The sequence below is a fragment of the Vicugna pacos genome, chromosome 21, assembly GCF_048564905.1.
Source record: "Vicugna pacos chromosome 21, VicPac4, whole genome shotgun sequence".
Lineage (NCBI taxonomy): Eukaryota > Metazoa > Chordata > Mammalia > Artiodactyla > Camelidae > Vicugna > Vicugna pacos.
Window position 1 is genome coordinate 19,384,674 of NC_133007.1, and position 7,294 is coordinate 19,391,967.

Below are 7,294 nucleotides of genomic sequence, written 5' to 3' on the forward strand. Positions count from 1 at the left end.
GGTATGCAAAGGAGCTTCTATTTTCTGCTATATTTTAATGCAGAATTTGACCACCACCCCCTCCCCACCACCACCACCCAGTGCTGACTGGCTCCCTGGGCAGACAGAGCATGTGCTCAAGATGCTAGCATAGCAGGGCATAGAACCATTTCTTTGAAAGAAGACGATGTTTGATATTTACCAAACTTACTATGGTGAGGTGCTATTTAGATTGCGAAATAGTTTGAACCACATGGAATTGCCAATATTTGACTGGGTCTGACCTGAAAAAGAAAAACGTAACTTCATATGGTTCAATCTACTGCCTTTAAGGAATGGGCAGCCTTATCTGTCTTTTGCTGGGACATTTAAAGTGTCCAACCCAGGCTCTTAACAGGCAGGCTCTTAATATGAGAGCCCAACACTGTAAAATGTCTGCAGGGTGTCTGTTGCTACCCCCTCCTCTCATCTCACCCAATCCCTGCCTCCCACCCTGACACAAGGAACCTAACTCTGGCTATACCTGGAGGCCAGCGCAAACCTGGTGACCTTTCTAACTCATCAAGAACCCAAGCAAAGGCCAAACAGGTTTTGTGGAAAGATTTTTGAAAAGAAGGAAAATCTCCATCCTCAGGGGACTCTCTAGGACCGGAGTTCTGTTGTGGGACCAGGTCCTACGACTTGGCATGACATTTCCCGAGGGAGCTGAGAGTTTGAGGAGACAGTGAGGAAACACTGGGAGTGAGGGTCTGGAAAAAGTATTTAGTTTGTTAAAAAAGCTCCCGCGCCCTGCAGTTGACCTGCATTGCAGAGTCCTTAGTAATAAGGCAGTATTTTATCCCTGCTTCCTCCCTCTCTCTTCTCCCTCTTCCCCCTCCTTCCAACTCCTGATTTTTTTTTTCTTTCTTACTTTTTTTTTTTTTCCTGGAGTAGCAGCCGCAGAGCATGGGGTGAAAAGTCTCTGGAAGGACAAGTTGACAGATAGCATTTGGGTCGCTGGGTCACTGAAAGGCGTCGTGATCTGGGCTCAGACGGAGCGATTTCCTCGGTGATTTTAATCTTTCGTCTGTTCACACGTCATGCCACCTGGACATAATGCAGAGAAATCTGGAGGTTTAACAAACCCTTCCGCTTGCCCCAAGAGCTCCCTTGAAAAAAAAAAAAAAAGGAGGGGGGGTGGTAGGAAAGAGAGAGTTAACTCTCTCCCTGCCTTCCCCATCAAGAGCAGAAAACCTAGAAGTGGAACAGACCTCCCTGGCAATTAATAAGCTCAGGGCTTTGTCTGAGTAAGGAAGCCTTCATCTTTATGGAGACTGTAAATAATAGAATAAGCTGCCCCTTTTACTGCCTTAGACACATATAAGTGGCAGCTTTATCCTTTTTCGTTGACCCTCTGTCCAGGTTTTGATTTACTTTCAAATCTCTTGTCGTAGATTCTTGGAAAATATTTATTTTGGTGGTTGGCGGTGGGGGTGGGGTGGAGGGTGCAGGCAGTGGGAGAAAGGATGGAGAGAAAGAGAGAGATCCATGAAGGGGAATATTAATATCTTTCTTGTGACTGTGGCCAGACAGTCTGCTTTTCATATTCCCCCATAAGGTTCTGAGCTATTTCTGACCAAGGGTGTTAAAGCAGAGAATTAATGGATTTCAGCAAAGTAGATGCTGACGTTCCAGAGAAATGTTTCTGCTTAACTTGTTGGAAATGTATCTCAGGTCATGCTTGACAGAGGTGGGGAGAGAAAAAGTAGCCAAGGGCCTGCCAAGAAGATGCTCCTTCAGGTTTCTTCCCTCTGGACAAATGGTGGAAAGAGACAAAGACCCCAGCTTCGTTGTTTTTTCCACAGAATGTGCATCATACTTCTGTGAAAGCACTTAATCAAACTTTATCATGGTTATCTGCTCAAATGTCACCACCAGACTAGAAACTCCACAGGAGCAGTGACTGCATCCTTCGAATCTAAGTGCCTGAAATAGAGTGGTTTAATTATTTGATGATTTATTTATCAAACATTGTCAGTCCTTACTAGTGCCAGGTAGAGAGCTAGTGAATCAGGATACAGTGAAAAATAAGAAAGGGTCCCTTTTCTCAAGTTACTCAAAATCTGGAAGGGTAGGGAGACAGATATACAAAGATAACATTTGTAGTAAAATATTACAGATGATGCCCTGAATGTATAGGATTTGATGAGTGAAAGAATTAAGGAGAGGTCCATTCTACTGGGAAGGGAAAGGGAGAATCAATAACTATGTATAAAATAGATGAAAAACAAATTTCTTCTCTATAACACAGGGAACTGTATTCAACATCTTGTAGTAACCTATAATGAAAAAGAATATGAAAATGAATATATGTACGTATATGTATGATTGACATGTTACGCTGCACACCAGAAATTGACACCTTGTAACTGACTATACTTTAATAAAAAAAAGAAAAAAAAGACATCACATATGAAATGACTGTAGAGGTAAACACCAGGAGACATGCAGGCCAGTTAAGACACTATCTCAACACCCTTTGGGAGAAATACTGGGGTCTGATATAAGGACACTACTAGGGGGCAGAAAGGAGGAGACAACATTAAGAGATAAGAGGAGGTGATTCTACAAAACTCAGTGACCACCAAGATGAAGTATCAGAAAGGAAGCGGAGAGGATGACCTCTAGGTGTCTGGCACTAGCGCTTGGGTCATTAATACCACGGTTTTCCAATGTAAGAGAGAAAGGAGGTCACGATGCCCCAGTCACCTAGAGGCCATATTATTATGACAGTGTTTGCTAATCTCAATAACCAGTTTAACTGTGTTTGTTTGCTCAGATGATCCCAGTTGCCTTGGCTTCCAGTAGACACAGCTTGCCTTGTTGCCATGAACCTTGGAACAACACCATTTACTTGTGCCAAAGTACAATGGAAACATCATAGGCAGGGAAGCTGGAAACCTGGATTGAGTTCTGGCTCTGAAACTCTCGAGTCTCCACTTACTCCCTTTTACACGGGGGCTGAAAGCTACTTCCCTGCCTACTTCATTAGCGTTCAGTGAGATTATGCGTCTAAAAGCCCCATAAACATAGGAAACAAGACAGAACAAATCCACAAGCCCTTCTCACCCGGGAATTTGGAGGCGTACTTTGGCCTTTTAACCAGACTTGAGGTCACTGATAGGAAACTGATGAAAATTAAAATCATGCACTGCCTCACAGTTAGCAGGTCTGACTTATGAGGATGAAACGTCTCTGAAAAGGATACTTGCCAAGTGGCACTTGCTCAAAGGAAAAGATTCTGTCAGATCTGCCCAGCGTGGGCTCCAGATTGCTGACTTTCTAGAAGCCCGTATATCAGGGGAAAACTCCAACTGATCCCGCAGTCTAGTGACCCTAACTGGCACAGGTGGTAGCCCTCAGTCTTGGCCAAGTTCCCGTCTGGGTAATTCCATTAGGCTGACCACCATCTTCACTTCACCTTCGTTGGGAACACTGTCCTTTCCTTCCTGTCTTGGAAATTACCACCGGCAGGAGAGTATCTGTTGATATTTTGCATGTGCAGAGTGGAAGTTCCCTGCCTTGTGATGAGGACATTTTTCTTGTGAGACCAACTTCCAGGTAGCTTATTCTTAGAATTTAGCCCTGAGACCTTTTCTCACCAACCAGTTAAATTAGACAGTGATACACTGTGAGAGCTATTTGGAAAGTCTTGGTCATTGGCAAAGGATTGCTGGTGATCAGGAAGATAATGTAGATGTGTGAAGTGGTCTGTGGGGTCTAAAAAAGAAATGAGAGTGACGAGGACTGGAGAGTGCATTTGACAGCGAAACTCAGCCACATTTTAAAAAAGGAACCATTGTACACAAGAGCTCCTTTTTCTTCACATTCTCGCTAACATTTGTAATCTCTTGTCTTTTTGATAATAGCCATTCTAGCAAGTCTGAGATGACATCAGATTTTGATTTGCATTTCCCTGAAGATGAGCAAGGTTGAGCCTCTTTTCATGAACCTGTTGAACATTTGTAAGTTGTTTTTGGAAAAAAAATATCTATTCAGATCCTCTGTGCCTTTTAAAAAAGATTTTTTTTTTTGCTAATGAGTTATATGAGTTTTCTATATATTTTGAATATTAACCCCTTATCCTATAGATGGTTTGTAAATATATTCTCCCTTTCCATAGATTGCCTTTTCATTTTGCTGATTGTTCCTTTTGCTGTGCTGGAGGTTCCTCAAAAATTCAGAAATAGAACTACCATACAATCCAGTAATCCTACTTCTGGGTATATAGTCAAAAAAATGAAATCAGGATCTCAAAAAGATAACTGAACTCCCATATTTATTGAAGCATTATTCACAATAGCCAAGATATGGAAACGACTTAAGTATCTGAATATAGATGAACGGATAAAGAGGTGTGTGTGTGTGTGTGTGTGTATGTGTGTGCACGTGTGTATGTATATATACATATACATATATATATACATACACACATACATATATATATATAAAGTGAAATATTATTCAGCCATAAGAAAGAAGGGAATCTTGTCATTAGTGACAACATGGTTAGATCTTAGGGGCATTATGTTAAATAAGTCAGACAGAGAAAGACAAATATTGTGTGATCTCACTTACGCATGGAGTCTAAATGAGCTGAACTCACAGAAGCAGAGAGTAGAATGGTGGTTACCAGAGGCTGGAAGGGATGGGAAAATAGGGGGATATTGGTCACAGGGTACCAATTTCCAGCTATAAAATGAATAAGTCCTGGAGATCTAATGTACAGCATGATGACTATAATTAATAACACTGGATTATATAATACTTTAAAGTTACTAAGAGAGTAAATCTTAAATCTTCTTACCACCAAAAAGAAAAAAAAAGAAAGCAATCATGTGAGGGGATGGTGGTGTTAACTAACCCTATTGTGATAATCATTTGATTACATATATGTATCAAATCATCACTTTGTACACCTTAAATTTACGAAATGTTGTATGTCAAATGTATCTCAAAACAATTTGGAAAGAAAAGCAAAACTTGGTGTAGTCTAAACAAAACTAATTTGTGAGTCTAATTTAGCTTGTAGGTCACCAGTTTCTAATCCCTAATCTTAAACTCTTAAAACTTATTGAAGATTTAACTAAACTAAAAGTAAGTAAATAACTGAGGCATAGGGGGCTGTGATCATTACAGCCAGCTGAAGTCAAATTTGAATTATTGTCTGGCCGTCCGTCTCTCAGTCTGAGGCCATCCTTCCATTCCAGGTTGCTTTCTCTTCCAATCTTTAGAAAGTCTCATTCCCCTTTCATGGTTTCTTGGCTCTCCTAATATTCTTCTCTCCCATCCCTTTTGTGAGAGATGTATTTGTGGTTCAGCAGAAACAACACTGGGATTTTGAATCAACAGGTATGGGTCCAGTCCTGGTTCTTCCCCACAAGTAGCTGATCCGTCTGGACCAGATTCCAAACTTGCAAGTTTCCTCATCAGTGGGTACTGGAGATGGCTCATCTCATTCGTTCAGTTCAAAATTTTAATGACATTCAATTTTTTAAAAAATTTGCTGTCCAAATGTTTGTGCAGTAGGCCCATTCGAGGATACTGTTTATCTGAAGACCAGCATTAGCACCTTCACTTTATTAAACTAATGACATTTTCTGTTGTTGAGCTCCCTCCCAGCAAAAAATGCCATCCATTATGCAATCGGTATCCATTGGAAAATCGGATTCTTATAAATCTAATTAGCCCCAATTAGAATAATTTCCAAAAAATTAACAGTATAAATAATTGTTTAGGGGACAACTGGGTTTAGACAGATTTAAATTAAACACTTACTCTATCATTTTAAATCTTTGTGACATTGGATGATTTCTAAGGCTTAGTTTCCCTATTTGTAAATTGGAAAAATAACTACTTCATCAGCATGATATTAAATGAGGGTGCACGCAAGGCACCTGGCGTATAGGAAATGCTGAAGTAAGAGCAATTTATATTCTGTATTCAAGTCTCTCCGCTAATACTCTTCCTTCCTTCCCTACCATAGTCTTATATGACCGAAACACAGATTTGCTCTAAAGGTTCCAAAGTCTTTGTTCATAGAAAGATTTCACAAACATTTTTCTTTTTCAGCTGAAAGAGCCTGGAAAACTGAAAAATATGACATAATTTGAATGGAAGTAGTTACTTGGCTGCTTAACATGGGTCTGACTGTAATAAATACATTTCCTCAAAGTTTCCCAGCAGGACTATTCCCCAGGTGGCCCCTTAACTAAAACAACATATTAGAGAAAAATAAAGAATGTATAGTTTTTAGAAAATTATGTGCTTTTGATTTTCAAAGATATTTACGTTCCAAATGAATGACAGGTGAGAAAAGCTCCTGCCATCATCTCCCACCTTCTCCACAAAGGGAAAAAAATTTGAGTGACAGTTTTGTGCTCATAATCTAACATTCAGAGACATCTCCAAAGGATTTCTTCTTTGAGCATGTGGAGACTTGGTTTGAGCTGACGAGTTTGATTGGAGAAGGATGGGGCTTAGCCAAGTGATGGGATGGGGGCTGGGGCAGGATCGAGTGAGGAAGTGATACTGGGGGAGGGAAAGGGGTACGGGGGCTCTTCTGATATTAGCCCTTTGCTCCAATCCCTGAGGACTTCCAACAATCTTCATTCTACAATGGCGGGAGCATGTCGGGACTTTTGAAAATTTCGGCACACTCCCCCGGGGGCGAGTCCACTGTGTCTTTGAATCTGAAAGGAAGCTCCCTGTTCAAGAGCTGCTCCCTGCTGGGGGTTTGAACCAAAATGAGAAATACCAGTTCTGACAGTGCTAGGAAGACTTACAGCACATCACAATTTCAAGCAGTAGAACAACTCCTGGCAGATGAGTCTTTGGACATATGATCAAATAACTTCATGACTTGAACTCTTTTTAGCTCAACTCCCCTACTTGGCAAATAAAGAAAACAAGGCCCAGAGAAGTTGAATCAATTTCCTAAAGAAAGAGTTGGTAAACTATGAGTCATGGAGCAAATCTGGCCTACCACCTCTTCCTGTAAATAAGTTTTCATGGGAAAACAGCCATCCCCATTCATTTACTTATTGTCTATGGCTGCTTGCATCCTCAAATAGCAAAGTGGAACAATGACACTGGACCACGTGACCCACAAAGCCTAATATGTTTACTATCTGGTCCTTTACCAAAAAAGTTTGCTGACCACAGATCTAAAACCATGCCACCCAGTGGGAGCAAAACCAGGGCCAGAATGAAGGTCTTCTGAATCTTGATCCAGCAGCCATCTCTTGCATCACACCAGAAGAGAGAAATAGTGTGA